Source organism: Mus musculus, chromosome 4 (assembly GCF_000001635.26).
Source record: "Mus musculus strain C57BL/6J chromosome 4, GRCm38.p6 C57BL/6J".
Classification (NCBI taxonomy): Eukaryota; Metazoa; Chordata; class Mammalia; order Rodentia; family Muridae; genus Mus; species Mus musculus.
In genome coordinates this window covers 57,293,718-57,310,846 of record NC_000070.6, presented here as the reverse complement: position 1 = coordinate 57,310,846, position 17,129 = coordinate 57,293,718, and the positions used below count along the sequence as shown (strand labels likewise).

The following is a 17,129-nucleotide window of genomic DNA, read 5'->3' as shown; positions in this document are numbered from 1 at the left end:
CAAACGTGAGCTGGCATGTGGGTGCTGGGAACCAAACCTGGTTCTTCTGCAAAAGCCACAAGTGCTCCTAACTGACCATCCATCTCTCTAGCCCCACCATCATGGCTGGGCAGGCATGGCAGCTGGAATATGGATCACCTACCTGATCACATGGCATCCACAGATCCATAGGAAGCAGAAAGGGACGGATGCAGGTGTTCATCTTGCTTGCTCCTTTTGTTTTGGTCTGAAACCCCAGCCTTACCATCCCAGGCTTACGATGCCCACACTGAAGGCAGAGCTTCCTACGTAAGGAACCCAGTCTAGAAATTCTCCTATAGACATGCGCAAAGTTTATGCCCTGGGTGGTTTTACACAATCACAAAGTATGAGCCCTTTCTGGAAAAAGAAAACAAAACCAAAAAGGGGTGGTGGTGGTGGAGAATAGCCACAGATCCCTGGCATTGGGAAGAACTTTTTAGGGGATTTCCAGAAGTCTTCCAAAGGGCAAATCCACATTAATAGTAGAACGAAGACCAAACAGTGATGTAAAGTAGAAAAGAGCAAACACCTTACAGGGCAGGAGGTTAGCAGACTTGTGGCTAGTGAGGGCCATCTGGGAAGGAGGAAGGCTTGGAGACAAGACTTAAACCCAGGGTGATCTCAGCAGGCAGCAGCCTTGGTGGTCCGAGTCCTTGCAGGAGGAGGATGCGGGTACCTTCAAGGGGAAGCAAGCAAGACACTTAAGCCAACACATGGGCTGTGAGGACCGAGGCTGTGCTGATATCAACGACCTGAGAGAAGCTTAGGAAGGTTGCTATGGTCTGAGTTTGGTTTGTTGCCTCTAAAGCTTGTGTTGCTACTTGATTCACTGTGTAGTGATATTGAGACGTGATGGGGTCTAAAAGTTGACGTCTTTCTTACCGGATTGGGTTAGTCATTGCCTCCTACCCCACCTCCGCAAGAGCTGATTATACAGTAGTACTATATGCCCGTAATCCTGGATGGTACCCAGAAGGCTAAGGTGGTAGGAGGAGTTCCAGGCCAGCCTAGGCTACAAAGTCAGTTCCAGGCTACTCTGAGACTTCATTATAAAACAAAAGGAAGCAAAGGTTGGGTTGTGGGGGTGCAGACCTTTAATCCCAGCACTTGGGAGGCAGAGGCAGGTGGATCTCTGAGCTCGAGGCCGCTCTGGTTTACAGTGTGAGTTCCAGGACAGCCAGAGTTACAGAGAGAAACCCTATCTTGAAAAGCCCCCCCCCCCAAAAAAAAAGGGCTGGCGAGAGATGGTTCAGCAGGTAAGAGCACCGACTGCTCTTCTGAAGGTCCTGAGTTCAAATCCCAGCAATCACATGGTGACTCACAACCACCCATAATGAGATCTGACACTGGGTCCACCTGAGCAAGCGGGGTTGACCAGAGCAAGTAGAGGTCCTAAAAATTCAATTCCAAACAACCACAAAACCATGTGTACAGCTACAGTGTACTCACACACATAAAATAAATAAATAATCTTTTTTTAAAAAAGAAAGAAAAGCCAAGAAAAAGGAAAGAAAGAAAGGAAGGAAGGAAGGAAGGAAGGAAGGAAGGCAGGCAGGCAGGCAGTCGATGGTTATGAAGTGAGGCAGCCCTTCCTGAAGGGCCCTCTTCTCACTTTCACAGAGCAATAGGAAGCCTAGACAGGAAGATCAGACGTGATTGTCCTGCCTAGGTTTTCTCAGCCTCCAGATCCATGCCATGGCAACAGAAGACAAAGATGAAGAAATGGGAGAGTGACCTTTTCTGATGCTACTACTGGAGAGCTGCATCTTGGGAGGCAAAGCTAGGACTGAGGAGGAGCCATGTGTGTGCTTGGACATCCTGTCCGGAACCCTAAAAGCCTCGTTCAGCCACGTCCCTTCCGTGAAGACGCGTCTTGAGAACTCCGCTGTCCCCCACAGTACACGAGCCCTTTAACTCCACACGTGACTCGTGTTTACAGAGGCACCGCTGGACAGCCTGTTTGTACCGAGATGCAATGGATGCGTGTCCCATGGAAAAAATGAAAAAGCCATCCCAGCAGGACGCCAGGGCGCAGTTGAGGAAATCCTGTGATGTGTCATCCGAGCTACGCTAGAAGGTCGCCAGAGCACTGGGCAGCCCAGCAGCGGCTCTGTTCTTGAAATGTCACCAGGAGGTGGAGCGCTCTGGGCACAGATCAAGTTTCTGGTGTCTCAGGGATGAACTGGAAAGCCAAAAGAGCTGAGTTCTCAGGCGATGTCGCTGCCTGAATGTGAGTTCCCACTGAGGCCTGGGCACCGAAGTTCTCCCACTGGCTTCTCCCACCACGGGGCTGGACCAGCTATGTCAGGAAAACATCGTTCCTGCCCCCGAGGTGACTGTGGCCATTTTCCTTTCTCTTTTATCCTCATCCAAAGCTCTGTTTCCTGTTCCACCCTTCAACCATGTGAGTTTCCAGTGAGGGTTAAGAGGGCTTGAGGCAGGGCACCCTTCCAGCACCCTCTCCATGACTGTGCCCTGATGTAGCCTTGGCATGTCAAACAACCAGCGCTTTGCTGTTGGGTAGTGGAAACAAAAAGCAAAATATTTTTGCACACACACACACAAAATTTACACATTCTTCCACAATTGTTTTCCCCAGAAATACAACACCTTTATTGTTAAATAGGCTAGAGATCACGTGGTACAAAATTCAGAAGACACCAAAACGTTTAGTGTAAATGGTAAAACATTCACCCTCCCTTCACTGACTGGTAGGGTTCCTCCTACCGAGGCAAGGGCCTCTCTGAGCTGTTTTTCTGTGTATCCTACGTACTTTAATAAGTTTATTTTAAGGTCCACTCCCCTTAACAAACATCACCCCTGTGACTACTACCCTCATCACTCCCTCCTCTCCTGTCACATGATTAGCTGCTATTGGCCTCAGAAGAGGGAGCCAAGGTCAAGGGCAGAGAAAGCATGACATCTGGGAGTCTTGTCTGTAGGGGATAGCCCGCCTCCATCTCCTCTTCCTTTCCCCTCTGCCCTTTTGCTTGGTGAGGTTAGAGTATGGCTGGGAACCTTGAGAAACCATTCTCTCTGGGCGCTGGAAAGTGATAGTACCCATTTCAGGAGGGATCACTGCTTAAACATGACAGCCATGCATAGATGAGGCTTCCTTCCTCTGGTTTCTCTGTCTCGGTTTCTAAAACCTCAATACATTAGGTTTCCAGAGCAGGTCTCCAAAGTCCTTCAACTTACACTTTTGCTTTCCCAAACAGCAGCAAATTCATAGGGTCTAGTATGGTCTGGTTTTATCTGTTCTAAGATTCATGCCTGAGGGGCCTCAGGGGTTCCTGAAGGCGCAAGCATCCTGAGAGAAATGGTCAATGCTCTCTCTCCCTATAAGGACAGTCTGGAGGTCCGGCTGCCTTTCTTGTCAGGGACAGCTGCTCCATGATTTTCAACTTTTTATTTGAGTCTGTAATCACTGTCAAGTAGGCCATGATCAGCATTTACCTTTGGATATGTTGACAGGTGCCTTTAGCTGCCAGGAAACTGGTCATCTCTGACAGGAGATGGAGTCCTTCCTGGGGGTGCTGGAGAAGGCTCTTGTCCCAGCCCTCAATGATAATCTCTAATTTGTTGTCTGCCTCTTTCTCCAAGGTTTCAGGCTTCCTTCATGTATAAATGCTCCCCCAAGTGTACCAGGATTGGCTGCTTCTCCTGTTAGAAGATTCTCTTCTTAAACCCGGTGTGAATAACTCCCTCTTAGTCTTTGTTTAAGTGAGTAAGTTTCTCAGTTATGTATAGAACTGCTGTTTCCAGTAGCCCAGGAAGGCGTTAAACCACTATGTAGCTGAGTATGACCTCGGGTTTTGGTTGTTTTTGTTGTTTGTTTGTTGAGTCAGAGTCTTACTTTCTATTCCTGGTGAGCCTAGAACTCACTATGTACAGAGGCCAGAATAATTTTGAGCTCACAGAGACTCATCTGCTCTTGTCTTTTGGATGCAAGGATTAAAAGGGTGTATCACTAGGTCAGGCAAGCTTGACTTTTGAATCGCCTACCTCTGTCTTCAAGTGCTGGGATTATGGGCACATGTCAGGCAGCACTATGCCTACTTTTATGCAGTGCTGAGCTGAGAAAGCCATAGCCCTCAAGCTTCCGAATGCTGTGACCCTTTAATACAGTTCCTCATGTGTGGTGTGACGCACCCCCCCAACCATAAAATTGCTTTTGTTGTTACTTCATAACTGTAATTTTGCTACTGTTATGCATTATAATGTAAATATCTGATATGCAGGATATCTGGTATGCAGCCTGCAACCCACAGGTTGAAAACCACTGTAATGGAGCCCTGGGCGTGTTAAGCAAGCTCTCTTGTGGCTGAGTCATATCCCCAAGACTTGCTTATCATCCCTCCTAGCTCCCTGCACTAGAAGACATCATCCAGAGGAGGGGGTGGTGGTGGTTTTTGTCTACTGACGCTGGTGTCTCCTAAATGCGTAGAGCAGTGCCTGACACACAGTAGATGCCTAATAAATAGTCAAGTGAATGCTCTAGCTTTGAGGGGTCCTGGCTGATGAACACTTCGTAACTGACACCTGACTGCTTCCTCCTTTCTCTTTTTGGGTCAGGGACTTGCCACCCACAGCCACCACAGGGGAAAGGCCTGCTTGGTTCTCCACGTCTTCTCACTTCTCATCACCTCTGAGTATAACCACTCTTTCTCTCTTTCCGCATTTCTTTCCCTTGCCAGCTTTAACACTTGATTCATTCCCCACCCCCACCCCCGACAATAGAAGAAACCAAGCTTATTTTAAAACTAGAGCCTGTGAGCCCAAAGGACATCTTTCACATATATAAGATACCTTCTATAGCTGACTCTTTTACCCTAGATGCAATAGGAAGCCCCGGCCACTAGTCACTTGCTTGGGCAGCTCATTTGTCTTCCTTTGTACACCCATCCTGCTGGAATACAGGAAGCTGCTCTCGTCCAATCATTCTGACCCACGCAATGGCAACCTTCTGTAGTTCAACCCGGTGATTTTAGTCTCAGTGGAGGCCCTCCAAAGCACAATGCTTGTAAGCCTTATTCTTTCCTTGTGCTCCATCAACACCACTTACCCGCCCCTCTCTGTTCTGGAACCCCTCATGTGCTTACATTAACAGCACAAATAATTCATAAGCATTAGCAAGTCAGCGGGGAGCCCCGCCAATCAATCACTGTCCAGATTTCCTGAGTCTTGATGCGAATGACTGATGGTCTGTGGTGCTTTTTCCAGTAAACTCTTCCCACTAATTCTCCTAAACAATGGCTGCTCTGCAGTATTGGGCTCTGGATATTCTAAACAAATGGTGTCTTCCTGGGGAGGCTGCTAACTCTGCTTGCTTCTCATACTGCTCGGGCACCTCTCCTCCATCAATCTGTTCTATTACTAGAGGTGAACTTTTAGCCTGCTGCATATCTTCTTCTGTCATGAAATCACCCCTCAGTTTGTCGTTTGGGGATTTTTTTGGATTTTGGGGGCCAGCACCACTAAGACAAAGAACAAACTAATTTATTTGAGCTTAATAGCAACTGTTCCTGGGGTCCCTGCATTGCTCCAGCAAACATCAGCAGGACTATTGAGGGGTCTGTGGACTGTGTGTCTTTAGTGAGTTGTTACTCTGCCCCCCCGCCCCAAATGACTGTCCAGGGACACCATCTATCTACATGAGTCCCTTTGGGCCTGGATCCATTCTCCACGGCTCAGTACAGTCTTGTTCGTAACTAGGCCCCATTTGCTGGCTAAATTCAACGGTGAAGATTACATGGCCATCCAGAAACCCCATTCACGTAAGATTGGGCGTGTCGACTCTTAAGATCACCTGTCGTTCAAGCTAATAACATCAGGCCAATCCAGCTGCACCAGATTAAAGGGCTGGACTTTAGTATTTTGGCCCCGAGAACAAAACAGTAACAGGAGACCAGAAGGGTAAAAGTAATCTGCGGTCTACAGAGCACATCAAAGGAGGGTAAGCAAGGCAGACTAAAAGGACAGTCTCCTCTACTCATCAGTCGCACGTGTGCGCGTGCGTGTATGTGTGCGCGTGCATGTGTGTGTGCGTGCGTGCGTGCGTGCGTGCGTGCGTGTGTGTGTGTGTGTGTGTGTGTGTAACAGACCATAAAACCTGACACCCAGCTAGGAGGTCAATGGGCTAGGCTTCAGATCCTCCCCAGTGTCACCAGCTGGGAGCCCACCCCTGTCACCAGCTGTGAACCCACTCCCAACTGCTTTCCATGAAACTTGAGTTTAAAAACTAACAAAACCCAAACCAACTGTCAAGACTGAAGAAAAAAAATTCATGCAAAACATTGGCCACATTTGAACTTAATCACAACGGATTAGATACATACAAGACGAAATTAATTTTATCTTAGGGGGGAATTTTCTTCATTGTGTTTTTAAAATTTTGCTTGTTTTCTTTTTAATGATTTATTTTGGTTTATTCGCATTGGTATTTTACCTGCATATATGTCAGGGTAAGACTGCTGGATGCCCTGGCACTGGAGTTACAGTTATGAGCTGCCATGTGGGTGCTGGGAATCGAACCCAAGTCCTCTGCAAGAACAGCCAGTGCTTTTAAGGGTTAAGCCATCTCTCCAGCCCCTCTTTGTTTTTTTCTTGAGACATGGTCTCTTTATAGAGTCCTGGAATTTGCTATGTAGATCAAGTTTGCCTAGAACTCACAGGGACCTGCCTGCCTCTGCTTTCAATGCTAGGATTAAAGATGTAGGCCACCATACCTAGGTCTTTATGTATTTATTATCACAAACGTAACATCAAGACATTAATCATTTTAAAAAACCAAAAACTAAAATGTCGAAGGTGGGCATGGTGATGCATGACTTTAACCTCAGCACCCAGGAGGCAGAGACAGGCAGATCCCTGAGTTCAAGTTCAGCTTGGTTTACAGAAGGAGTTCCCAGAGTTCCCAGAGAAGGAACTCTCCCAGGAGTTCCCATAGCCAGAGCTACACAGAGATACCTGATAGGTTGGCTATTTGTCTGCCAGTGAAATGGGCCAATTCAAGCCAGATTAGAATATATTAAAGGCAGGTTTAATGGGAAAGGCTCTGGGGGGGGGGTGAGTTCACTGGCCCCAAGGACCTAGGGAAGTCATGGAGTGGGGGGAGGTTAGGGGGAACAGAAAGACAGAAGGTGTGTGTGCAGAAAAGGAGGAAGAGAAGAGGGAGAGAAAGGGAGAGGGAGAGGAGGGACGGAGGGAGGGAAAGAAAGAAGGAGAGAGGAAGGGAGGAGGGAGGGAGGGAAGGAGGAAGAAAGAAGAGGCAGACCAACATGCCTGGATTATATAGTGAAGAGCCTCTCGGAGAAGGGCAGGCCAGCTGGTATGCTGGAATGTTTAGAATTGGGGGCAGGGTATGCCAGGTAGGACTGGGGGATGCTGGGAGAACCTGGACGCCAGGTATGTTTTGGTATGTAAAATATGTACCTTAGTCCCTTGTCCAGGGGTCGGAAACCAAACAAAACCCTGTCTCCAAAAAAAAAAAAAAAAAAAAAAAAAAAAAAAGTCACATATAAAACAACAACAAAACCACTTAGGAGTTAGAGGATAAATTTAAGGGAGAAAAACCAACTCAAACTCCCCAAACTTTATTATTATTGTTATATAGTCTTGGTTTTGGTTTTTAGAGACAGGGTTTCTCTGTGTAGCTCTGACTATTCTGGAACTCTATAGATCAGGCTGACCTCAGACTCACAGAGACCCACCAGCCTCTGCCTCCCAAATGCTGAGATTAAAGGCATGGACCACAGTGCCTGGCTTTAAAACTATTATCTGCATTCTTAGCAAGTGTGTCCGTGTCACCTTTCCACAGTCAATTGTTTTCAGCTTTTCCACTCATCGTTGTTTTCATGTTGCAGTATACTTTCATAATTTCATTTTTTATTGTGTGTATGTATGTATGTATGTATGTGTGTGTGCACACATGTGAAACATCAGAAGACAAGCTGCACAGTTCTCTTCCACTCTGACAGGTCTTGGGGATTGACTGAACTCAGGACAGAAAGCTTGGCTGCAAATTTCCTTACCCACAGACCCTGTAGTAGGGACCCAGCAAGATTTAATTGTAATAATTATTTCAACCAATGTATCAGAACACAATCAGTCATTACTCTACCTTTGAACATCCACTTGTTTCCAGTTGGGCATGTATAAGAGTGAGTTCCAGAAGAAGCCAGGGGTACACAGAGAAGCACTTGTCTCGAAAAGCGAACAAAAAAAAAATTTAATTCGTTAAAAAATAACTTTTAGAGCTTTTCAATGAAGTTCTCAGCTATTTTCCAGCTCAAATCTGAGAACACTGCTTTAAGCAGTGACAGCAAAGAAATGGTAACGATGTATTCCAGCAGGCTTTATTTAAACTGGACAGTTCTAACAATTCCCAGGTCCCTCACCTTAGCAGTCCAAAAAGTGTTAAAGGATGATGGATGAATGATTGAGATAGGCACTTAAGAAATGAGTCTGGGACAGGGCTTAGTTCACTGGAAGACATTCGTGCTTACTGTGTGCAAAGCCCTGGATTCAAGCCTCATCAAGGGGAAAAAACATTTAAGGTGGACTGAATAAATTCCCGTTCTTTCTTTTTTTTTTTTTTTTTCAATTCCCCACACTCCCCCGGATCCAAGCGTAGGCATTTGTATTATTTAGGGCACAGAGAGCGCAAGGCTTTGGTAGCAGATCACACAGCAGCTGGTAGAGGACACTGTGTTCAGTCAGCTGTCTCTGAATTTCAAGTCTTCCCACCATGCTTGGGGGAGGAGGGTGACCCAGTACTCCCTGCAGGGAAGTAGAAGACTGACGGCCAGGTGGGACTCAGTGGGCAGCTTCGCCAATCCCTCTGGGGGTTCTTCCTTCCGGACGCTGGGCTCCCATGGCTCCGAGCATGCCCAGTGCTCTCCCCGCCACTCCGAAAAGTGCTGCCCTGGCGCCCGAGCTCCAGGTTTTGCGTGCGATCCTAGGCGGGGCCAGGACAGTGCAACCCCTAGGACTCCGGGCTCTGTAGGAATTCCCCGGACGCGAGGTTCTGGCGGCGCCTGCAGCGGTGCACTACCTTGGGACAGAGACCGGGATCTAAGCCAGGAAGTCAGGCACGGCTGAGGGTCTCGTGGTGACATGGGAACAAAAGGTTCTCGGGATATCTAGCACCCAGGTCCGACCATAGAATCCTAACCATCTCTCCATCCTTTTGTTATCATATTCATTCAACAAAACGTTTTTAGTTCTTACTGGAAGCCAAGCGTCGTTTAGAGGCTGGGTCTCTTGAGAGGCGGAGTTACCGAGCTGACACAGAGGGGAGGTACTCCTTAAGGGGGAAATCTAAGTCGCGAGAGACAGCCGGCAACATACTCCAGCAGCCCCTCCGCTCGCCCTTCCGTTTCACGGGCACAAAGCTTGCGCTCGTTTTGTTTTGAGGTTTTTTTGTTTTTGTTTTTGTTTTGTTTTTGCACCGGCTTTATCGTCCCAAGAAAGCTTCCTTGTTTAGCTGCGTGACTGAATGGTATTTGTCACCTGATCTGGTTGTTCCACCAGCTCTCACCGGGCCACCCCCTATCTTTCTTGCCTGGCTCCTTTCCCCTGTTCTTAGAATTTATCACCTAATACCCTGCGTTGTTTACGGACCTGTTGTTTGTTGCGAGAAAGTCCCTTCTAAACTCCCAACAAGGGGCAGAGATTTTGTCTATATATTAAGTGTGAAGAACGTAAGTAACTGTTGAATGGATAAGTGATACATGCTTGGAGTGCGGTAATGGACTTGGAGAGGGAGCAAGAGGTCAGGGCTAATTTAGAAAGGTAGCCAGAAAGGTCTCTCCTACAAGAGGCACCTGAATGGTGAGAGGGCTCGAAACACCAGCAAAGCAGGGCAAAAGACGTCCTACCTCGAGGGAAAGGCAGTGTAAAGGTCTCCAGGCGGGTCAAGTTCAGAGGGTATGATGGGGAGGAAGGTGCAGTCGGAGCGCAGGAAGACAGGTGTGGGAGGAGGCGGAAGAGGCCGGCTGGAACGCCCGCCACTAGGGGCCCTATAGGCTTTGGGAAGGGCTAACCTGCCTGGTGTCCTAGGACCAGCAAAGGAGCCCTGCGACCCCCAACTCAGCCACGGAGCCGCTGGAGTCAGCGAGACCCCCAACTCAGCCACGAAGCCACCGCGCAAGGCTCGCTGTCATTTCAGATTCGTTGAGCGCCAAGCCCTTGCCATTCTTAGGCATGCAATCCGGGAAAGCCAGGCACACAGTAGGTGTTCAATAAATGCTAAAAGCACGAATGGCTGCGTGCGTGAGCCAGGGGACCTGGAGGTCTGCGGGAGTTTGGCAGGTGGTCTGCGGAGGCCAGTGGCAGCGTCCCACGAGTTTGCCCCGGGCCCGCCCCTGTCCCGGGTCCCCCGCCCCGCGCGCGGGCCCGTCGCGGCCACAGCCGGGCCGGCGGGAGCCGCCCGCGGGCTGCACTGGGCATGCTCAGACGGCGGCCAGGTCGCGGCGCGAGCGAGCTTCAGTGCCGCCCGCCCGCGCGACCTACCTGGGCGCCCCGCGCCCCCGGATGCTGCAGGTATGGGAGACTGGGTCCTCTGCGGGGAGGGTCGGAGCGCGGGCTGCTGCGATCGCGGACACGCGGGGCTTACCCAACCCCCACCCGGTCCGGGGCTCGGCGGACACGCGGGAGGACTAGCGGTTGAGCTGGTAGCCCCAGGTCTCCGCGCCACGTCGGGCATCCGGGGGGCGCAGGCCCGGATCACCTGGCGGGGCTGGGGCGGGGCGCGGGCGTGGGCGGCAAAAGGCTGGGCGTTCTGGACGCAGCGGCGCGGGCGTGGGCGTGCGCTCCAGTCTGGCCGAGCCCTGGGCTTGGCGCCGAGGTATCCGCAGCCCGGCAGAGGGGGCGCACCGCTGCGGGGATCCAGCTCTCCGCGGTCCCCGAAGCTCAGCCACCCGGGGCGAATTCCCCTTCAGATTGCAAAGATGGCATTTCCTGGGCCTGGCACGAACTCCAGTGCCAAACCAATCCGCCCCGTTCCGCGGGCGACCGGGGTGGCTTCTCTGGTAACTTGCGGTGTGACACTGCTGCGTTGTGCAGGGAGAGAGCGCGCCCGGAAACCCCCGCCCCCGGTTGCTGCCTCCTAAACTTATTACGAACTTGAGGGTTGCCTTTAAAAAATTCATGAGAAGTTAAGATAACTTGACACCTGGGTGTTCCGTGAAGGTACAGGGAACTTGTGGTTGGGAAACTCTAGACCTAGGTTCAAGTTGGGCTCTTCCCCTTGGCCAGCTGGTGACCTTGGACGAGTCGTTTAACCTCTCTGATCCTCCATTTCCTCCACTGCACGCAGGCAGCAATAATGCCCACCTCGCCTGGTTGGTGGTGGATTAAGTAGGATAAATGGTGTGGAGGTGTTTGGCTCCGTGCCCGGCATAAAGCAAGCGAGCAGTTGGCGTGATGTGATTTTAATTCAGTTAGAGACCCTCATGGCTCCCATTTTGTCAGGAAGGTAGAATTAGGCAGTCATTTTCTGGGTCTGTGTTTGTGCCCAGGAGAACGTCTGCTGAGGCTTTGAAAAAAGCAACTCCACAGAGCGGTGGTGAGCTGCTCTTGTTTAATGGCAGTCTTTGTGAGTTCCGAAACTCCAGAAGTTGACACTCGGGCCTCACAGAAAGAACTATTTTTGCAAGATGATCCATCTTGCAAATGTCGAAGCGGATGAATTGGAAATCCTGGTTGGGAAAAAGATGCATATTCTGCAAAGCTCTCATGCTTAACCTTATGTTTTTGGATTGGGGAGCGGGGGTCTCTTAGCTTCTCACAGCGGGTTTGATCGTTCTTTGTGGTGGCTGCTCCTTGTGCATTACAGAGTGCCCAAAAGCCTCTGCTCAGTAGGTTCCAGTAGCAGCCTGCTTCCGACCGTGCCTACCAGGAATGCCTCTATATAGTGTCTGGGTTGAAGTGCCTCACCACCTCCACCCCTCCCCCACCCCACCCCCCGTGTCGTCCCTCTTTCCCCTTTTAGTAGAATTAACTGAGTGAGATAGCCTCCGCCTTCTGTGTAACCTAGGCTAAATGAGGATTTCATCTGGACTTTTGTTTTCTTTTTTTTCAATGATAATATCGAACCTTTGCAGTCACCTTGCAGAGCTGTGCTAGGTATGTGGACTATCTCATTTCAGTTTTACAGGTCTCCCTCTGAGACTGGTGTCACGATCCCATTTTATAGAGGAAGACATTGAGGCTCTGAGCAGGCAACTGTACCGTCCTGGGTATGACTGGGATGGAGGAAACCATGCTTCTGGTTCTGGGGGCAGAGCTTTTTCTTCTGGATAAGACTGCCATGTGTGTCTTACACAGATGTCTTTCCCGATGATTAAATCAAGATCTAGATTGTATTGGAAAACGGAAGCCTTCCTGAGATTGACTAGTTGAAAATTAACAATGGTAAGCTATTTTCTGACTGAGAGTAGGCCATTCTAGTTAAATATTCTAGTATATGAGCGCTCCCATAAATCCCAGCACACAGTTAATGGAATACCAGTCTGCCGAGAATTAGAATAGAATAAAACATGCCTATTACTCTATATTGATCTGTGTTGTCCCTGGTGATTTGTCTCATCCACAGACTAGTGTATGCAAATTAGACCTGAGTGGCAGACTGGAGGTTACTGAGGGCATTTAGAAGAGCTGAGGCATGTCTATGAGCAGATGTTTCTGTTTGCAGATGCAGGGCTGTGGGTAGGCAAACATGGTGAATAAGCCAAGGGACCCCCCCCCCCAACCTGGAATCCAGGGTATCTTTCATCCAGCTCAGGTCAGATCTGTAATGGGCCTTAGTGTGACTCTGGACTCCCAGCTAACCAAGATCTCAGCTTGAAGCCCTCACTTTACCTGATCTCACAGCAAAGGTGTGGTAGTTTTTAATATGTTTGTTGAGGTCTCGACTCCCTGCCAGTAAGACAAGGTCAGAGACAGATCTTATCCCAGAAAGAAATCGAGGTTGTAGGTTGGCCGTTGGTCTCAGTCCTGGGATGGGAATTGCTCTCAGTTTTTGTTGGCTGTGACCTGGAAGTTTAATTACAGTGTTGTGCCCTCCCCTCCAACACACACCACACATATGTGAGCTGGCAAAGGCAGTGAGAACAGAAGTAAGAGGACTCATTGTGGCCGTCTAAGCTACATACAGGTCTGTGGGTGCAAGAGGCACTGTTTTCTAAGATGGGTCTAACTTGCTGGAGGAGCCCAAAGACGTGGCATACACTCTTCCCTTTCAGTTCCCAGGGACTGGCATGTTGGGAAGGGATCGGTGATTTGTGGTCCCCCCTCTCGACCATAATTACAGGGCTCACTCTCCTACATCAGTCAATTCCTGGAAAGCAAAGCCTGCCCCTTTTTCTCTCCTCAGGCTCTGCCAGGGCTGGAGTGCTGGTGGTACCCTAGCCTGGCTCAGCTAGTGGGTGTGTGGGCCAATCCTCTGGGACCTTTCCCTCATTTTGCAGATGAGAGAGGACTGGGTCATATCCACATCGCTCTTGTCCGGGCCCAGTGACCTCAGGCTCTGATCTCACAGAGGTCTCCTAACTCTTTGGCAGAGGAGACTCCATGAATCTCTTTGTAGTGCCCCCCCCCAGCCTCCCCCTCCCCCCCGGCTGAAATCCAGAAGTCTCAAATTTATTTCTAGAGTTTCTGCACCCGAAACCATCTCTACCTCCAAGTTACCTGGCTATCTATCCCAAGGCCCTCCTAAGTGCAGATCCAATAGCAAATGCAGACTTCTGTGAAGTCTCTAATATGTGTCGGGCCTAGAGACTAGAAGATGCTGCAGAGCTAGAAGACGAGCTGGACTGTGAACGTGTGCACAGTGGGGTTGCGAAGACCATGTGCACATGCGTATGTGCATCTATCTATCCACCCATCTATCTCCTGAGTGATGTGAAGGAGGATCAAGTTGGATGCAAGTGATGACAGCCATAGTGTGTTTCTTTTCTCATTGCTGTGACCAAATACCTGGCAGACAGCTTAAGGAGGGCGGGTTTATTTTGGCTCCCATGGTATAGTTTACTGTGACAGGAAAGTCTTCGCTGCAAGGGCTTCAATTACTTGGTCAGGTTGGATACACAGTCAGGAAGCAGGGAGAGGCGACTGCTCACTTTCTCCCTCTTATGTAGTCTGGGACCTGGGATCAGGGGATGGTACCACTCACATTGTGAATGTTCTTCTCACCTTTATTTAACCTGTCTAGAAAATGCCTGGCAGTCAGGCTTGCCTCCTGTGTGATTTTAGGTCCTGTCAGGTTGAAGGTCCTTATTAAGCAGCAAGGATGGCTGTCAGGAAAAACACACAGGGAAGGGTACGGCTTAGCACTTGCATTATGCCTCCAAGGTGGTTGGCATGCAGAGTAATGGGGGTTACTTTCTAGTTGCTGAGTCAGGCAGGCCTCACTCTGTGTAGAGCTAACCGTTAGATTTTCTTTCTTTCCTCTGCATTGGAATAACTTGTGTCAGAGGTGCTTCTCGGGTGTCTCTTATTTCGAGTTAGTATGGCCTTTGCTGGTCACCGGACGCTGCCTGAGTCCTCACAGCCACAGTCTGGCCACTTTGCCTCCCCAGGAAGGCTGCTTGGAAGGCAGGTGAGAGCTGAGCTTGTCTGCCCTGCATGTCTCCTTCAGTGGGTGTCCTCCCACCGATGGAGACAACAGAAGTGCCTGCTGGGCAGCTACCAAATGGAAGATCACAGGAGACCTGGTGGCTTTTTCTCCCTGGTGCTGTGGGGCTCAGCTGACAACATTTTTCCTGAAATAAGGCTGGGCCCTGTCCGTCCGTCTGGTGAAAACGAAGGTTGGCAGGTGTTCTCTCTCTTTAAGAGAAAGCCCGGAAGGTGTTTGGGTAACGAGAGAGTGGAGTTTCTGAGGCAGTTTGATGGTTTATGTGCAAAGTTAGAATACAGGCTGTGGAACTGGGATAGTTCTGGAAACCGCAAGCCCCTGATAAACTGTCAGTTTGCACATGCTTGAACAAACATGACTGCAGCCATGGACTTTCAGTGCTGAGTCTCTGCTACGGCACCCCTCTCTGACTCTAAGGTGTAGCAACTCCTCCTACCGAGTCCATTTCACAGACGCATTGAACAAACGAGGCTGAGAGATGGGAGTGACTTCCCAAAAGGCCCTGCAGCGTGCTGAGGACTGGAACATGCATCTGTCCCTAAACTGATTCTTTGCCTGTAAAGTGAAGACTATCATAGAACTTATGTCCCTTAAACAGGCTTTCTTAAGGGAGCTAATGATCTGGGACATGAAAGTCCCCTCCCTTGGGTATGGGAGTCCCGGAGTCACTGCCGAGTAGCTTCCCCATGGAGGGAGGCCTTCTCCCAAGTCAAGGCTGTGAGTGCTCTTCCTCAGGACTGAAGAAAAGCAGGATTCAGACTGGAGGGCCTTGCTGGCTGGGTGTTGTGTTTATGAGTGGAGACAGGCGTGGGTGTGGGGTGGAGTCCTGGCCTCTGTACCCACCTCCCTTGGATGAGTCAGCTTTGAGGGCCGGGCCTGAGAGGCAACAGCTCCCTGGCAGCCGTCCCTGCCCACTCGGCACATGGTTTGACCCCTTCAGACCCACCACATCCCCTCCCTGCCTCTGGTTGGCAAATGCATGCATGTGGTTTGTAGATCATTATGGTGTCAGGGGGCAGGAGAAACACACAGATGGTGCTTCTCCAAGAGGCAGCTGTCACCACCACCACCACAGTGGCCTCCACATGTCCTGTCACCCGTCCAGTCTATCGCTTCTAGGGTAAGGACAGATCCAAGCTCAGCTCTTCCCTTGGCCCCGATCCACCTACTCTGGCCTTGAGCTTCCAGCCCTGCCTCATGGTCCTGCAGCCTGGGGCTGACTGGGTTTGCAAATGGCTTCCTTCCACGCAGGCCAGCTTAGTGTGGCTTGGGATGTTCAGGCTATCACAACCTTGCCGTGGTAGCCCTGTTCACAGTGGCAACTTTATGGTAATTAGCCTGGTTTGTATTAGTACCTGTCTCCGTGTCTGCCCTGGGAGCCCTGCTACAAAGACAGAGTAGATCTCAGCCCCTCTTTTTGCCATCCTTCCCTCCCTCCCTTTCTTTAAGCTTTGTTTTTTAAATTTCTTCTGACCTAGTCAGACCTAAAGAAAAGTTTCGAGAACACCATGAGGAACACCCCCAGCCCTCATGACCATTTTATCCTATTTATCATAACCCAGTGTGTAGTGTTTTTCCTTGGACATCACTATAGTACACAATTTATTTTACTTTTTAGTTAGAGTGCAAAGACAACAGGTTTTTTTTTTTTTTTTAAAGATTTATTTATTATTATATGTAAGTACACTGTAGCTGTCTTCAGACACACCAGAAGAGGGCGTCAGATCTTGTTACGGATGGTTGTGAGCCACCATGTGGTTGCTGGGATTTGAACTCTGAACCTTCGGAAGAGCAGTTGGGTGCTCTTACCCACTGAGCCATCTCACCAGCCCCCGACAACAGGTTTATAACCTTTCCATACACTAGCACCTTGCTCAAGTTGATTAACCCTCTTCCACCTCTCCCGGGCCTCTTCTCCTCTTCTGCTGGTGTCTTCCTTCTTCTGCTTTCATTGTTTCAGATGTGTGTGTGTGTGTGTGTGTGTGTGTGTGTGTGTGTGTGTGTGTGCTGGTTCATGCATGTAGAGAAAGATTTTCATAGGAGAAAAAAAATAATTATCTTGTTCAAATACCACTTCTTTCATTCTGAGATAGGGTCATATGGAGGCCAGCTAACCTCAGTCTTTATGTGCAGTTGAGGATTAACAGGTGTGAACCACCACGTTGGGTTTTTGTGCGGTTAGAACCCAGAGCTTTGTGCTTGCTAGAGAAGTATTTTGCCAAGGGAGCCTCGTCCCTGTCCCTCTTCTCCACCCCTATAACTTTTAGACTCTTGAAATGAATAGTTACAGCACTGCTGCCTAATCTGTACACCTTAGCTCATGCCACTTTATGCCCTTGGCGGACCCAAAAAAAAGTCTCTGCTTGAGCGTGTGGTCTCTGCTTGAGCATGTGGGCTCCAGTTTTACGTCTCTGTTAGAATGCTCTAAAGCAGAACAGCTCTCCAGCTTGCCCGTGACCTTGGCTTTTTT

General features: G+C 49.6%; 1 protein-coding gene and 1 long non-coding RNA gene across 10 annotated transcripts in view; one reads left to right on the top strand and one right to left on the bottom strand.

The window, feature by feature from the left end:
- Ptpn3 (protein tyrosine phosphatase, non-receptor type 3) overlaps positions 1-17,129 on the top strand; it is a 148,200-nt gene that overhangs the window by 28,194 nt on the left and 102,877 nt on the right. Inside the window, exon 1 of one of the 6 annotated variants that reach the window (NM_011207.2) lies at positions 9,010-9,175. The exons of 1 other annotated variant lie outside the window; for it this stretch is intronic. The gene's annotated coding sequence lies outside the window, so the exon portion shown is untranslated. Of the gene's footprint in view, positions 1-9,009; positions 9,176-9,344; positions 9,524-10,177; positions 10,255-10,477; positions 10,567-17,129 lie in introns of those variants that run through there. 4 more of the 6 variants (XM_006538100.3, XM_006538099.4, NM_001384115.1 and 1 more) reach the window with 4 other exon arrangements.
- On the bottom strand, positions 1,931-11,108 carry Gm12536. Of its 4 annotated transcripts, XR_003955206.1 has the most exons (4): positions 9,903-9,996; positions 8,144-9,076; positions 3,478-3,684; positions 1,931-2,534 (listed from the first exon to the last, which is right to left on the bottom strand). It is a non-coding gene; the product is annotated as a predicted gene 12536 (long non-coding RNA). The 4 variants fall into 4 exon arrangements; XR_003955208.1 differs by lacking the exon at positions 9,903-9,996 and adding an exon at positions 10,537-11,108 and having other exon boundaries at positions 1,931-3,684; XR_881302.3 differs by having other exon boundaries at positions 1,931-3,684.